Source organism: Centropristis striata, chromosome 17, assembly GCF_030273125.1.
Source record: "Centropristis striata isolate RG_2023a ecotype Rhode Island chromosome 17, C.striata_1.0, whole genome shotgun sequence".
In the NCBI taxonomy this organism is placed as follows: Eukaryota; Metazoa; Chordata; class Actinopteri; order Perciformes; family Serranidae; genus Centropristis; species Centropristis striata.
In genome coordinates, this window is record NC_081533.1 from 1,844,192 (window position 1) to 1,861,020 (window position 16,829).

Consider the following 16,829-nt stretch of genomic DNA (forward strand, 5'->3'; position numbering starts at 1 on the left):
AGGAGACGGAGAGAGAGAGGGAGAAGGATAGAGAGAGAGAGGGACGGAGAGAGAGACGGAGAGAGAGAGAGAGGGAGAAGGAGAGAGGGAGACGGAGAGAGGGAGACGGAGAGAGAGAGAGAGGGAGGAGAGAGAGAGAGACGGGGATAGAGAGAGAGAGGGACGGAGAGAGAGAGGGAGACGGAGAGAGGGAGACGGAGAGAGAGACGGAGAGAGAGAGAGAGAGAGAGGGACGGAGAGAGAGACGGAGAGAGAGACGGAGAGAGAGAGGGGAGAAGGAGAGAGGGAGACGGAGAGAGAGAGAGAGAGGAGGAGAGAGAGAGATAGAGAGAGAGAGACACACATCAACATGGATGCAAACACTTCGCAACACATTTGCTTTTCATGCACAAACTTTTCGTGTGCAGAAACACTAAAACAATTCTCTAAAACTTTGTTTTTGTCCGCCGCTCACACACACACACTCAACTCATAGAGAAGCTGCTTTATGAATCGTCCTGGTGGCCGGTCTGACAGACAGACGCACCGTGTTACCATGCAACCACAACATCCCGGCTCCAAACCCTCCAAAGACTCTCACTGTGTCCCATCCGCCTGGTTTCTCTCTCCTCGTGTTCCCTCTGAGCTCTCCACACTTGATTTAATAAAGATAAAACTCTATTTGACAAGATTTCCTTCGTGAAATGGTAACTTGAAACTGTCGCTGGGATTTATGGTTCGCTGGATAATACCGAAGTGTGCTTTTTATTTATTAATAGTGAACAGAAAGGGTAGAAACAATGTTTCCCAGTGTTCATTTACTCCATAAATTCATAAAAAGCAGGAGGGAGGAGGATGAAAAGTCATTGGATCTGGAGATCTTTGGGATGTGTGCATTAGTAGTGCGTAATGTGCAAATCATGAAGAATTTAGAGAAAGGAACCCTGTTTAGATCCACTATCACTGCTTTCATTGCATCATTTTTTGGAGGCTCTTCTCAAATATGTGCACTCAAATACATAAAAAGCAGCAGGAAGGAGGGAGAAGTCATTGTCTGCCCTTTAACCAAGTGAAATGTTGAGTGTGAGCTCTGGAGATCTTTGGACGTATGCTTTAGTAGTGCGTAACATAAACACAATGAATAAAATAGAGAGAAAGGAAACCTGTTTAGATCCACTATCAAGATAAAACACTCTGTTTGACAAGTTTTTCCTTTGTGTAATTGTAATTTGAAACTGTCGCTGATGTAACAAATCATTCTGTTGGGATTAATGGTTCACTGGATAATACCAGAGTGTGCTTTTTTATTTAATAGTGAACAGAAAGTGGAGAAACAATGTTTCCCAGTGTTCATTTACTCCATATCAGCACAGAATGTGCACACAAGTACATAAAAAGCAGGAGGAAGGAGGAGGAGAAGTCATTGGATCTGGAGATCTTTGGGACGTATGCTTTAGTAGTGTGTACGTACATAAATAAAACCGCCTCAGTGCAAGGTAAAGTGGTGGAAATATTCTAAATAAAGCTTACAGTTTAACTGATATTGATCTTTGTAGGTATCTAGCATATATTTTGCTGCTGCCCCTTTAATAGATGACTCGTCATTGTGGTTTTTACATCTTGTTTCTGCTGCCCCTCTGGCCGTAAAAGTTTAATATGATCTGATTAAAAGAATCGAATTTCCAGCCCCAATAACATGAGTTAGATGTCGTAGAAAGGAAAGCGAGAGGTTGACTCGACTCGTCACGATATTTTCTCATTAGACTAATGTTTATGAATGGTTCCATCTGTATATCAGCTCCTCCATTACCTCTCCTACACCCTCATCTAACTCCTCTTCCTCTCATCCTGCTCCTTCCTCTTCCCCCTCAGAGTGTGATTACTAGGCGTTATGGAGGCTGATGTCTCTGTCAAACACAGCGAGCGCTAAACGAGGCTTTAAACACACACACACACACACACACACACACACTTTAAATGGGTGCAGTGTGAGGTCAGTGGGATAAGTCTTGGTGCCAGGGAGGGTGAGAGCTAACCGCCGGAGCCCCGAAACATCTTATCTGATCACATTCTTCCACCGTTTGTCGGCTACCTTACACACCTGCCTCCACTGCCTGCTGCACACACACACACACACACATACACACACACACACACACATTTTCATTCTTCTTATAAACAGTGTTTCCTCTAGATTTTATTTTAGCAGTGCTGCTGTGTCTGTAGCCATGAGCAGTGTTGCCAACTCCTCAGTAAGGAAAGTAGCTATTGGCTCCAAAAAGTTGCTAGAAGTCGCTAAATGACGTCATCTAATTTGCATAATTTGCAGAATTTGCATAATTGACCATGTGCATGTAGTTGTAATGGACGCTGTAGGAGAGAGGAATAGACGTTGTGGGGAAGACAAAAATAGAGTAAAAACACCCTAAATATGTTAGAACTGCGAGTGCTCTGTCTTGTGTCACAATAACAACCCTCCTCCTTAATCTGCCTCAGGGACTGAAGACTAAAGACCCAAAAGAGACCAAAAAAAAGGAAACCAGTGACTTTGCGCATGCATTTGCAGACTGGACGCTAAGGGGTTAACATCCCCTCCGGCTCTGCAGCTGGGGAAGAGTGCTGCCGGAGGACTGGACCACTTTAAATAAATAAATAAAAATTCAGCACAACGTGAGGAGAGCCTCATAATAATAGTTTATTTTACAAAAATGGAGAGAAAAAATGAATCTATAACATTTTTCCAAGTGTTACTAATATTGGGGGAAAAAATGGTGCTATACATATTTTTTACTGCTTCTACTTCAAGTTACCCCTTTCCTCTCCTCTCTGCTCTGTGTAAACAGCCCATAGTTTAGGTAAGTTTTGCAGAATTTCTGTCACATGACTGTCGGCCTCAGCTGAGTCATTCAAGGCTTCAGGAGGGCAGAATTTAATGGTTTTTACAGGATCTGGTTAATGCATAAGTAAAATGTTTTGCCCTCTTCTTACATATCTATATATATATATTCAGATTTCCTTTATTATCATTGCACTGAGTTACAAGTACTAGGACAACGAAATTAGCCATCAACCCGTCCAAAACGTTCAAAACACACATATAATATGACAGAGATGGAAGAAAAGAAATACAGCACAACGTGAGGAGAGGAATATAAATATATATATAAATATATAGCACACACACACATGCACAGCAGGGTGTGTGCAGTGTAATAAAACAGAGGGAGATCCTGCTGCGCTCGAGATAACACAGCAAAAAATAGTTTAAATGTGTGCGTCCATATCTGCAGATTTATGAGTTGGAGCGGTTATTTGTGTGGAGAGTTCAGCGTGTGTGTGTTCGCTCCGTGTGTGTGTTCGTTGTGTGTGTGTGTGTGTGGGTGTGTGTGTGTTTCTCGGCCCCTGTCTCAACTTCCTGTCCCGTCTGTGGCCGGCCTTATCGCCATGACAGCGGGTCAGCCGGGTGGTCACGGCAACACGGCCACTCAGTGACCTGATTGGAGCGACGCTGGTCAAGTGGTGGTCAGGACACACACACACACACACACACACTGATCCCTCACACACATTCATAAATATCTTTGACTTCTGTAGCCACACACACACACACACAGCATAACTGTCAGTCATACACACATTTTATTGACACACACACATACAGTGACCGGGTCAGGTCATTGTTCTGTGTTATCAGTCCTTGACCTCCGTCAGTCTCCCCGATACCACCTGATCTACACCCCTTCCTGTCTGTGTGTGTGTGTGTGTGTGTGTGTGTGTCTGTGTGTGTCTGTGTGTGTGTGTGTGTGTGTGTGACTGCGGTCATTTCATGGTCAAACCAAAAGTTGAGACTCTTAAGCAGCTCTCACCTTTCAACTGTTTCCCTGTTTTGGGGGTTGTGAGAGAGACAGACGGAGAGAGAGAGAGAGAGAGAGAGAGAGAGAGAGAGAGAGAGAGAGAGAGAGAGAGAGAGAGAGAGAGAGAGAGAGAGAGAGAGAGAGAGAGAGAGAGAGAGAGAGAGAGAGAGAGAGAGAGAGAGAGAGAGAGAGAGAGAGAGAGAGAGAGAGAGAGAGAGAGAGAGAGAGATGTGTTTCTGCAGTTTAAATGTTGTGAAACTCTTCAGTGTCTGGTTTTTCTGCGTCTGTAAATTAGATTTTTGTTTGTGGAGCAGTTTGGGCGCCACAGATGTGTGTTTGGAATCTGCAGGTTTTTTTGTTATTGGCATGACAGAAATCCCATAATAAGGTTTCAGCGTATTGTAACTCAAGAGGTCTGAGAGAAACCGAACCTTCACCTCCTCTCGGCTCTGAGTACTTCTTCCACCACTGGTTGGATCCCTGACAGTGAAAGTCTAAATGTTGAAGTGTCCTTGGTGAGATATTGAGCTCTAAGTTGCTCCTGATGCTGCGTCATTGGTGCCTTAATGGTTATTTAATAATGGCATGTAGCCTGTGTGTGAATAGTGTTGATCTTTAGTGTTAAAGTGCTTTAAGTGGTCGATATGTGTATTTAGTCCATTCACCATTTATAGAACTGCGGCTATTTCATCGGTTTTGGTGGTCGGATGAATTCTTCGTCTATCTGTGGTTTTTATTTGAGGCGATTTTTGTGCTTTTATTATGCTAGAAGGGAAGAAAACTGTCTACCCCAGCTTTATTAATAATAATAATAATAATAATAATAATAATAATACATTTTATTTGGAAGGCACTTTTCTTGCCACTCAAGAACACCATACAAATAAGATTAAAAAAAAGAAACAACAATAAAACACACAAAATTAAAAGCAATACAATAGATGGGAAAGGGCAGTTGTCATCAGAGGGAATAGGCAGTTTTTTTATTATTACTGTTTGATTTAACCCATTTAGGCTTAAAACGACTGGAAAAAATACCTGTAAAACCTCTGGCCAATTTAAAATCAGCCCCTAAAACCTGAAGTTTTCCTGTAAATTCAACAGAAGTGTCAACTCTTCCTACTAAATAATAGATTTTTCAGCCTCTGTGGCAGATGGAAATGAAATTCAAAAAGTATTTGAGAGCTTATAGCTGTTATATCTGAGCTCCCTCCGCTATAGTCGTCTTCACCATGATTTATAAGTTCTGGAAAAGTCCCATGATGCATTGCGACACTCCCACATGTATTGTGATGCTTTTCATTGGCCAAGAGACCGAAAAAAGGTGGGAAATACTACAAAACGACGTATCCACTTTCCCAGCTTTAATGGTAGAATAACGCAACAGCGCCCAACAGGTTTTAATGGTAGGAATGTGGTAATGCTTTCCCGCCTTAAATGGGTTAAGGAAGTTTAAGGTGAACCAGGTTCTTTATTTGGGCAGAAGAGAGGACGAGGGTTTAGTGGAGAGGTAGAGCTGGGTGTCATCGGCATAGCAGTGGAAGTGAATGTTAAATCTGCGGAAGATATTGCTGAGGGGAAGGAGGTAGATGATGAAGAGGAGGGGCCCCAGGACAGAGCCCTGAGGCACACCTCAGGTGACAGAGGAAGGGATACATTTGAGTGACTTGAGTTGAATGAAGTGAGTGCGGCCAGAGAAACAGGATGTGAACCGTTTCTTTAATGCTTCCACATCTGAGTTTAAAGTGTTTTAGATGAGTGGGGCCTTCTTATATTCAGCTTGTGAGCCTTTTAAAGAAAAAATGTCTTAAATTGTCTTTAGTTGATTAATGTTAATTTCTAGTCTTTTTAAGAAAATGTTGGAGGGGAGTTGAGTCTTTATTGACGATAAAAAAGTGCCCAAATTACTTTAACTTAGTTAAAAAAGTAATTGAATCCACATAAAAATGCAGTTTAATCCAAAATAATGACAATAAAGTGATGAAATCTAATATTCACCCTGCGTAGGAATGTATTGTGTATCAAACAGGAGCTGTTAGAGAGAAGTCTGGAGAGTGGAACGAACCCAAAGTGAACTCCCGGCCCAGAATTAACCTCTAAAAAAAAGTGTCTGGGCCCAAATTGACTTAAAAAAAGTGGCTGAGGCCAAATTGACCTTTTTAAAAAAAGTGGCTGAATCTAAATGGAGCTCTGAGCGGAGCTGTTTGTTTTGGAGTATTCTGTCTTTATTTGCTTTATCAGCGCTCAGAGCAGCTCCCAGCAGGCCCCTCTGACTTCAGCCTGCACTCGTTTATCGTCTCCTCGTTCCTCTCTCGCTCCTTCTTCCTCCTCCGTAACGTCTAGTTACCCTCCGCCTGACCTCCTTCACTCACTCCTTTCCCTTTCTCCTCCTGCACTCCTCTAATATTTCCCCAATCATTCTTTTTGAGTTTTCTCTCATTTACCTCCACTCGTTCCCTCTCGCTCTCCCACTCCCTCCGTCTCTGTCCGTCTATGTCTCTCGCTCGCTCGCCCTCTCTCCATCTGTGCAGTGTCTTAATTGACAGCAGAGACCCCTGGTTGAACCACCGGCACTCTTCCCTCGCTCCCTTTTCTTTCTTCTTCTTCTTCGTCTTTTTTTTCCATTCCATTTCAGCCCTGTCACTTTTTTTAAGTTCTTCTTCTGTCACTGCTGAGAGAGAGAGAGAGGGAGAAAGAAAGAGAGAGAGAGAGAGGTGAGAGACGGAGTAAGTGAGACAAAGATGGAGAGAGAGAGACAAAGTAAGGGAGAAACAGCAGAAGGACATCAGTTCTTGTGTTAGTCAGGTAGCTTAGAGTTCACAGAGGATGTCAGTTAGTCATTTAGGACTCTTCTTCTCATTCACTCCTTCAGAATGCTGCTGACTTTATTATACAGCTGCAGAGAGAAAAGCAGCCGCGATGCACCAAACTCACCTTAGAGAACATTCTCAGCCTTCATTTCATCTTTTTCACATGAATAATAATCAATGATCGACTGGGGCTTTGTGAACCGTAACAAGTTTGAAAGTGCTCTTTATTTGGGCTACTGGAAAATTAAATTACGTTGTTCTATGTCTTTTTAATAGCATCAGTGATTAAGAAACGTTGTGTCATATGGATTGGTTAATATCCCGTCAATATGATTAATTCAGTGTCAGATCATCTGCAATCATCGTTTTCTGTTTGATGGGAAAGTTCAGCTGTTCATCTTGGAAACAGAAGTGTCACAAACAGGGAATATGAAATATTATAATACTTTAAGCGATCAAATTGAAATGGATCCAAACTACTTTTAAGTTCATATTCCTGATTTTTGTTTAGGGTCAGGGCATTAATCAGATTTTAATCGTGATCACGATTTTGGCCGCCACGATTAAATTAAACTGATCGTCATCGATATTTCCATTTTAAAATGCGTCTCTCCTGCAGATCTAATCAAACACTTTCTACACCAGTAGTCCACCAACCACCAGGGGGCGGGGCCGTGTTTCTCCCCTGTAAACAGCCTGGTTACTGATTGGATAGAACGCTAAGCAGGATGTGACGTAGTACTGGACGCCACAACAACACGCAACATTTGTAAAAGCTGGTGAAGCAGTGTTGGCAACTTGGCAACTTTGTTGCTATATTTAGTGACTTTTCAGACCCCCTTAGAGACTATTTTTCAAAAAAGCGGCTTTTTCTGGTGTTATTGGAGACTTTTGGAGACTCGTTCTTACTCTTCTTAACGAGCCGCGGGGGCGACGGCTCTTCTTAATGGGCCGCGGGGGCCGACGGCTCTTCTTAACGAGCCGCGGAGGCCGACGGCTCTTCTTAACGAGCCACGGAGGCCGACGGCTCTTTTTAACGAGCCGCGGGGGCCGACGGCTCTTCTTAACGAGCCGCAGGGGCTGACGGCTCTTCTTAACGAGCCACGGAGGCCGATGGCTCTTCTTAACGAGCCGCGGGGGCCAGAGGCTCTTCTTAACGAGCCGCGGGGGCCAGAGGCTCTTCTTAACGAGCTGCGGGGGCCAACAGCTCTTCTTAACGAGCCGTGGGGGGCTAGTCGGCACAGTCCTCCTGCAGCAGTCTGCAGTGTGGTATTAGTACTTTTACTGCAGTAAAGGATCAGAATACTCCCTCCACCTCTGGTCAGATCCCCCAGCTGGATGTAATGTTCTCTATAGGAAAGAGTCACCAACCATCGGTCTGATCAGCAGACCAGGAAGCTCCTGTTTGACCTCTGACCTCTCCGTGTCAGAGAGAACTTCCCTACATGGAGCCATAAAGCATCCAGGTTTTATCTTCCCTCCGCTGTCTTTAATTACCCTGAACGTGACGAACGGCGGATTAATAAAGTTCAGTTTGTTCACTGAAGGAGTATCGGAGTGGAGCTGCTGCTGCGTCGCCGTGGTTACTGGCGGCGGTGGTGGCGGCTGGCTGCAGGCAGATGTACAAAGATACAAGCTTTTGTTTTTAATTTAATTTTTGGCCCTCCAGTGAGAAGGAAAAATGAGCTCCTTGTTGCAGAGCGATAACAATCCAAGCTGACTTGGTTCCAGTCGGAGCTGCAGATGGAGAGATACTCCGGCTGCTGGTGGAGGAGGTGGAGGAGGTGGAGGAGGAGGAGGAGGAGGGAGGAGGAGGAGGAGGAGGAGGAGGAGGAGGTGTAAGGGAGGGCCTCGTACAGTAAGGAAACGGGAGATAAGGAAGAAAGTCCCTGTTTCTTCTTCAGGGACTGGGAGCTCCGGTAGCTGCTCAGTAGCTGCCTGATAACCTCTGGATTTGACCTCTGACCTCCTGCTTTCAGGGGTCAGGAGCTGACTTTGGGGTTGAGTGTAAAATCCTTTTTGTGCATCAGATTCTGCTTCTAGTTAGACATTCTTCCAAGTTTGTGACGAGTGTTTTTAAACGATCAGTGCTGAAAATGTGTAACTGACATATAATATATTAACCCTCCTGTTATGTTCGTTCCTCAGGAGCAGCAATAATGTTCATGTTCAAAATGGCCAAACAAAGACACAAGTTGACCACAAAATGACCAAAAAAGACGTAAAATAGCAAAAAAAGACACAAATTCACCAAAAAGACACAAAATGACCAAAAAAAGATGCAAAATAGCAAAAAAAAGACACAAATTGACCCAAAAAAGACGCAAATTGACCCAAAAAAGATGCAAAATGACCAAAAAAGATGCAAAGTGGCAAAAAAAACAAAAAAAACAGACACATTCTTTCTACACTTGCAGCTTAATGAACTTAATGAACTCATGAAATTGTCTTTTCTCCTTTTTGTCCTCGAGACTTTTGTCCAGGAGAAGTGTGGCAGCTCACTGAGACGTTGACTGACGGGTGTCAAAATAAGCTTTTTTTTACGACCATAAGAAAACTTTTTCAGTGACCTTTGACCTGTGAAACCTGGCAGGGACTGACAGATGGGGGGGTGAAAACCACTTTCTCTGCTTTTAGTGAAGTGGTTGGGAGGACAGGCGTCAACACGCTCCGTCTTTAGGTTTCCTCCACATGAAGCCGAGACATTTCTGTCCGTCCTTAAACACAGACAGGAGGACAGGTGATTGGCGGGTGTCAGCCTGGTCTTTGTGTGGCGCTGGTGACCTCTGACCTCTGACTGGAGAGATGACTGATGGCAGTCAGAAACCCTTTCTCTGTTTCCAGTCGACTCTTTGTCTGTCAGAGAGAAACAGGAGGCTGATTGGGACGATAGATGTTTGGACTATAGAGGTGGAGGGAATATGGATAGAGCATGCTATCGTGATATTTACTGTGGCGTTATTATATTAAGTGTTTATTTAGCGTCAGTATATTCGCCGTTTTTTGTTCACTTTAAGGAATATCCTGGAGATACTGGCATCATATGAAACTATAAGATCTGAGGATTGCAATTTTACTTGAATTTCTTTGGTTCAATGTGAATTTTTTTGGTAATTGGTGTAAAATTTTAGTCATTTTGGGTCTTTTTCTTGTAATTTGTGTACATTTTTGGTCATTTTGTCTTTTTTTTTGGTCATTTTGTGTGACATTTCGTATCGTGACTCAAGTATCAGGATAAAACCGTATCATGCTGATTCTTATCTCTAGTGGTTTGCTAGTTTTAAAGCCTAATTTTTCAGTTTAAAAGAAATAAATGTTGACTTTGCGGCACTTTAATCTCAATGGAAGCTTTTATATTTAGTTCTCCTTTGTATTTAGCTGAGCAGCGATGCCACCGTGGCTGCAGACAGAAAGCAGTGACCTCTGGATGATGGAGGGATGATGGAGGGATGATGGATGGACGGGAGATTTTAGAAAAATCACTGAGCGCAAAAGATGGACGGGTGCCAAAACGGCTGCTTTTTCTTGATAAAAGTCCACTTTCCCTGCTGCTTTTAGTGACCTTTGACCTCTTACCTGTCAAGTTTAGATGGAGACAGACAGCTTGGAGAGCTGAGAGAGGAGAGGATGGAGGGAGGGAGGGAGGGAGGGAGGGAGGGATGGAGGAGATAATGGAGATGAAAGAGTGAAAGTACGCAGGTGGAGAAGAATTATAAAACCAAAGAAAGATGCATTTTCCTCCATAAACAGACTTTGGTTCACAGTGTTTGGTCACAAATTTACTTCATTTCATAGCAGAAACATTACATCATCACACTGTGTGTGTGTGTGTGTGTGTGTGTGTGTGTGTGTGTGTGTGAGAGAGAGAGAGACGTTTGGACATTAACGGGAACTCGACAAAAAACAAATAAATCCTCCTCACAGCCGGAGAAACTATTAACAAGTCTACTAAACACTGAGGAGGAGGAGGACGAGGAGGTGGAGGAAGAGTAGGAGAGGAGAAAAAATAGGAGGAAGAGGAGCAGGAGGAGGAAGAGGAGGAGGAGGAGCTGGAGGAAGAATAGAAGGAGGAGAAGGTGGAAGAAGAGGAGCAGGAGGAAGAGGAGGAGGTGGAAGAATAGGAGAAGGAGGAGTAAAAATAGGAGCAGGAGGAAGAAGAATAGAAGGAGGAAGAGGACAAGAGGAGGAAAAATAGGAGGAGGAGGAGGAGGAAGAATAGGAAGAAGAAGAGGAGAAAGAATAGGAGGAGGAGGAAGAAGAAGAGGAGCAGGAGGAGGAAGAAAAGGAGGAGGAAGAAGAGGAGGAAAAATAGGAGGAGGAGGAAGAAGAAGAGGAGCAGGAGGAGGAAGAATAGGAGGAGGAAGAATGGATGCAGAGTGAAGGAGAGATGGGATGGAAAGATGAAGGAGTAAAGTTGGCTTGGAGAGGAGCAAGAAAGGAGGAGAGAGGAGCGAAGATATAGAGGAGGAGAAGGATGAAATGAAAGACGGAACGAAGGAGTAAAGTGGACGAGGAGAGCAAGAGAAAAGAGGAGGAGGCAAGGAGAGTGAAAGAAATCGAAGGAAAGGGGACAGAGAGAGGAGGAGGAGGAGGAGGAGGTGGAAGTAAGAGGGTAAAGGAAGGCCGGAGGAAACCAAAATGAAGTTGATGGACAGAATGAGGAGAGGGCAAAGTGGAAGGGGCAAGGAGAGAAAGGAGAAGACGAGGAGAACAAGAGGAGAACAAGAGGCAGAACGGAGGGAAAGAACAGGCAGGACGGGAGGAGGAAGGAGTAAAATAAAAACAAGACTGAGTAAAAGTGAAAGAACTGGGCTGGAAAGAAGAAACAGAGGAGACAAAGAGGGAGGAGAAGGTGAGGAGGAGGAGGAGATGAAGCACAGGGAGAATAGGGAGAGAAGTGTGAAAGAGGAAGGGTGGAGGTGGAGGGGCAAAGAAGGGAGAAAAGTTTATGCAAAGAGTGAGGAGAGGAGGAGGAGGAGGACAGGTGATAGAGAGGAGAAAGATGGATAAAAGGAATATAATGATGATGAAGAATGAAGAAGAAAGGTGTGAAGGAGGAATACGATTATGGCCAAAATGATAATCACGATTACTTTGATCAATATTGTAATCAGGATAATTAATCATGATTATTCTTCATGTTAGGGAAAACATCTGTATTTTTATTGCACTACCTTTAAATAAACAACAGGAACAGTTTTTAGTGTCTGGTGCTAACTGTTAGCCTGTTAGCACATACACACTGTACTGCTATAGAGCTAACTGTTAGCCTGTTAGCACATACACACTGTACTGCTACAGAGCTAACTGTTAGCCTGTTAGCACATACACACTGTACTGCTACAGAGCTAACTGTTAGCCTGTTAGCACATACACACTGTACTGCTACAGAGCTAACTGTTAGCCTGTTAGCACAAACACACTGTACTGATACAGAGCTAACTGTTAGCCTGTTAGCACATACACACTGTACTGATACAGAGCTAACTTTTAGCCTGTTAGCACATACACACTGTACTGCTACAGAGCTAACTGTTAGCCTGTTAGCACATACACACTGTACTGCTACAGAGCTAACTGTTAGCCTGTTAGCACATACACACTGTACTGCTACAGAGCTAACTGTTAGCCTGTTAGCACATACACACTGTACTGCTACAGAGCTAACTGTTAGCCTGTTAGCACATACACACTGTACTGCTACAGAGCTAACTTTTAGCCTGTTAGCACATACACATTGTACTGCTACAGAGCTAACTGTTAGCCTGTTAGCACATAAAGAAATATAAAAGCATGTTTAAATACAGAGATGGAGAGAGGTAGAGGAGGAGAAAGAAGGGAGGGAGGAGAGGAGTTAGAGGTGTGAGGGATGGAGGAGAAACGAGGGAGAAGACAATAAAAATGGAAGAAATGAGACGCAAATGGAGGAAGGAGGAGGGAAAGTAGTGGCTGATTGAATGTTAAGACGTGAGAGAGAGAGAGAGAGAGAAAAGGGTAGACTTGAGAAAGTATAGAAAGTGGGGAAGGAGGGAGGGGAGAGGAGGAGGAGGAGGAGAAGCCCATTAGCTGAGGAGAAATGAGAGAAAACAAACAGAAATGTGAAGGCAACACGTCACTTTGTTTTTCTGCTCGTCCCACAAGAAGAATAAGAGGAAGCAATAATCTGTGTGTGTGTGTGTGTGTGTGTGTGTGTGTGTGTGTGTGTGTGTGTGTGTGTGTGTGTGTGTGTGTGTGTGTGTGTGTGTGTGTGTGAGGAGACAGGAGCGATAGCGTGGAGGAGGTCATGGCGAGGTGAGGAGGGAGAGCGAGACGAGAGAGAAGTTCAGCGAGAGGTGAGGAGAGAGACCTGACGTTTCTCTCCCTGTGTGTGTGTGGAGGGTGAACCGGGGGTCAGGTGTGTGTGTGTGTGTGTGTGTGTGTGTGTGTGTGTGTGTGTGTGTGTGTGTGTGTGTGTGTGTGTGTGTGTGTGTGTGTGTGAGGACCTGCTGGCTCGTGTGTGTCTCGTTTTTTGGACGGACCGTATCTCCCTTTTCTTTTTTTCTTCTTCTTCTTCTTCTTTTCCATTTTCATCAGTCTTATCTGCCTCTCCTCCTCCTCCTCCTCCTCCTACTGCTTTTACCTCCTCCTCCTCCTCCTCGTCCTCCATCGCTCCTCCAACCAAACTTACCTACTGACCTCAAGTTCACCTAAAACTCCCTGTGCTCCTCTCTCCTCCACTTGTCCTTGGCTCGTCTCCTGTTTTCTCTCCTTTCTTCACCTCCTCACCACTCCTCTTTACATCCTCCTCTCCTCTCCTCTCCTCCTGTCCCTCCCTCTCTCCTGTCCCCCTCACTCCTCCTCTATTGTCTCTCCTCTTCTCTGTCGTGTACCTGTGAAAGGTAAAGCTCTATATTTTATGTTTAAGCCACATAATGAGGAGTCAGGAGGTGCAGGACCTCCTCAGAGGAGAGAGCCAGGAGCTATAAAGAGCGACAAAGTCCACATAGTTCTTTTCAGGAGTTGTATGAGGATGTTGCTCATCTCCTCTTCTTCTTCATCATCTCTCCTCTTCTTCACTTCCTTCTTCCTTTCCACTCATCTTCTCATCCGGTTCCTCTTTTTTTCTCCTCTCCCCCGTTACTTTCTCTTCCTCTTTTTCTTTGCTACTTCTTTTCACTTTTCTCTTTCTTACTATCATTTGTGTTTCTGTCCTTTTATCGCTCCTTTTTCCTCCTTTTTTTTCTCTCTCATCTCTCACTCTTCACCTCCCTCTTGTTTTGTCTTTTCTCCTCTCCTCGCCTACCTTCATCACCTCGTCTTCACCTTCTCTTTTTCTTCTCTACCCTTTTCTTTTCTCTCCTCCGCTCCTTTCTCTTCTACCTTCTCTTTTCCTCTCTTCTCGTTCCTTTCTTCACCACTCTCTCTTCTTCATCCTTGACTCGTCTTCTCTTACTTTTCTGTAATCTTCCTCCTCTTTTTCTTCTCTTCTCTTCCCTTTAATCCATAATCACCTCTAATGTTCTCCTCCCCCCTTCTTCTCCTCTTCTTCTCCATCTTTTCCTCCCTTCTCCTCTTCGTCTACACTCTTGTCGTCTCTTCTCATCCCTCCCTTTTTTCCTTATTTCCCTTTTTCTTTCTCTACCTCTCTTACTTCTCTCCTCCACCATTTTTCCTCCTTTCTCATTTCTCTCCTCTCTTTTATCTTTTCCGACTATTTCCTCTCATCCTCTCCTCTCATCTCATTTCCTCTCCTCCTTCCTTTCATCTCTCCTCTTTTTAATTTCCTCTCCATCGCCCATTACCTTTTCTTTCCTCTCTTTTCATCTCTTTTCTTTCTCTCCCCCCCTCTCCTCTTGTCTTCTTTCCTCTTTTTCTTACCCTCTTAACTCTCCTCCTCCTCCTCTTTTAACATTCTTGTAACATGATATTGCTGAAGTTCTGCAGAGATTTTATTGAATTTTGCAGCGTGCATTCAGCATTTTTAATGCAATCTTTTTTTCTGTGTGTTTTGGTACTTTTTTGTTTGTTTTTCTGCGTTCTTGTGTATTTTTTTGTTTTTGTGTTTTTTGTCAGTTTTGTGTATTTTTTTGTGTTTTTCTGTGTTTTTGTGTATTTTTTCTGTTTTTATGTGTTTTATTTGTTTTTTGTGATTTTCTATGTGTGTTTTATGTTTTTTTTGTCTGTTTTTTGTATTTATTTGTGTGTTTTTGTGTTCAAAATGTTGATCCAGTGAGTCAAAATGACAAAATAATAATCAGGTGAGGTTGTGCTTAAAAAAATGATACCAGCATGGAATGATAAACATTTTTAAGTCGTTTATACAGGCAGAACGAAAAATAGTCAAAACCCATCAAAATACCTCCAAACTCTAAAGGGTTAAACTTTCTCCTCTTTCTCCTTTCTCTTCTTTTCTAACTTATCTCCTCCACACTTTCGGTTCCTTTTTTTTAGTCATCTCTTCATCTGTTTTTGTAGAGTATTTTGTTTTATCTGAGAAAGAAAAGAAAGACAGTAAAGTAAGTGCAAAGACAGAGATTCACTTTGAGATAAAACATGAAATCTCATGAACCTTAGTCGCCAGCTTATCTGTGTGTGTGTGTGTGTGTGTGTGTGTGTGTGTGTGTGTGCGTGCGCACGTGTGTGTGTGCACGTGTGTGTGTGTGTGTGTGTGTGTGTGCGCCTGCAGTGCTGACTACGTGTTTACTGCCTATATGAGTGTGTGTTAACTCATATTTTTCAGGGGTAACTTCCTCTAAATCCGCCAGCGACAGCGTCCGTGCTTCTCTGGCCTCAGCTCTATTTACCTTCACGCTTTCTCATAAATCTGCAGCTAATTACCTGACAGACTTGTTCTGGTAACCCCCTCAGCCAGGTCATATCTGAGCTTTATGTAACTGCCTTTTATTTGTGCGTGTACCTGTTTATGCCCCAGCCTGTTTTCATGCAGCCCCTGTGTGTGTGATTGTGTTTGTACTTGTTTTATATGGGAAGATAGCGGGTCAAACCTCGGCCGTGCGAGGGTGAAGCCGGGGGACAAAGGAGAGAGAGAGGTGAACACAGAAGTGAAAGGACCAGAGGGAGGAAGGGAAGTGTGGGAAGAAGGAGGAGGAGGGAGGGAGGAAAAGATCAGGAAGTCCAAATCAGCCATTCGTCTTGTCGTCTCGCTCTAAAGCCAGACTTAGAGGAAACATCACTTTTAATAACTCCACGCTGAACATGGAAAACATTTAGCACACTTCCTGTTTCATGAATGACTCTGACGAGGTGAATTCAGGTAAAAGACGTGAACTCTTTACACTTTGGGTGCAAGTGAACCTGATTAACTGATTCCCTCTCTTCTCTGATTGTTCTTATTCACAGTTTATATTAATAAACCTAGGAAAGGTAATGCACTATAAATCATATTTAAAGACATAATCACGAGCCAGGAGTCAGGATGTGAAAGGATGCCCAAAAAGGAGAAAGTCAGGTACTATAAAGAGCAAACAAAGTCCACATAGGGAGTCATTATAAACCCTCTTATCAGCTATTTTTGTTGTCATCAATGAACCTTTAGTTGTACCAGATATTAAAATGAACAAGAAATTGAAGAAAAAAATGGTGGTCTAATATTTATATCCACGATTGTATGTCAACAGGAAGTAGCATAACTTCCAAAATCAGAGTTCACTACCATTTCTTGTAAAAAGTAGGTATGACTTTTAAACCTATATTTACATAAATACAGTTTTATTTACGTGTGCAAAGATATATAGATATTTGACCCTGATTCAGTCTTACTGATTTAATGGCAAAATAAAGTCTGTTAGGTTAGAATAAAGTTTCTAATTATGCATTTTTGAGAAATTTAATCTAACAAATGTCCAGTTTAAATCACTACAAACCCTCTGAGAGCTGTAGGAGGGCTTAGTTGTGTTGCTAAGTGAAGTAAAGATACTGTTGATGTGAAACTAGACGTCCTAAAGGATCCATTGGTAACAGCCAAGTCATGCTCACTTTTTTGTTTTGTCTTAAGAACGCTTTTGTGAATCTGGCCCCTGGTCCTCCGGCTTCCTCCCACAGTCCAAAAACACGACTCGACCCACGTTTGGATAAGTGGTGTAGGATAATGAATAAATGAACAGTTTGTAGCTGGTTCTCACCTGGAAATGTTAATCAACTCCCACCCTTAGTCATGAAATCTGAACACAAGTTCTAGATGCGTGAT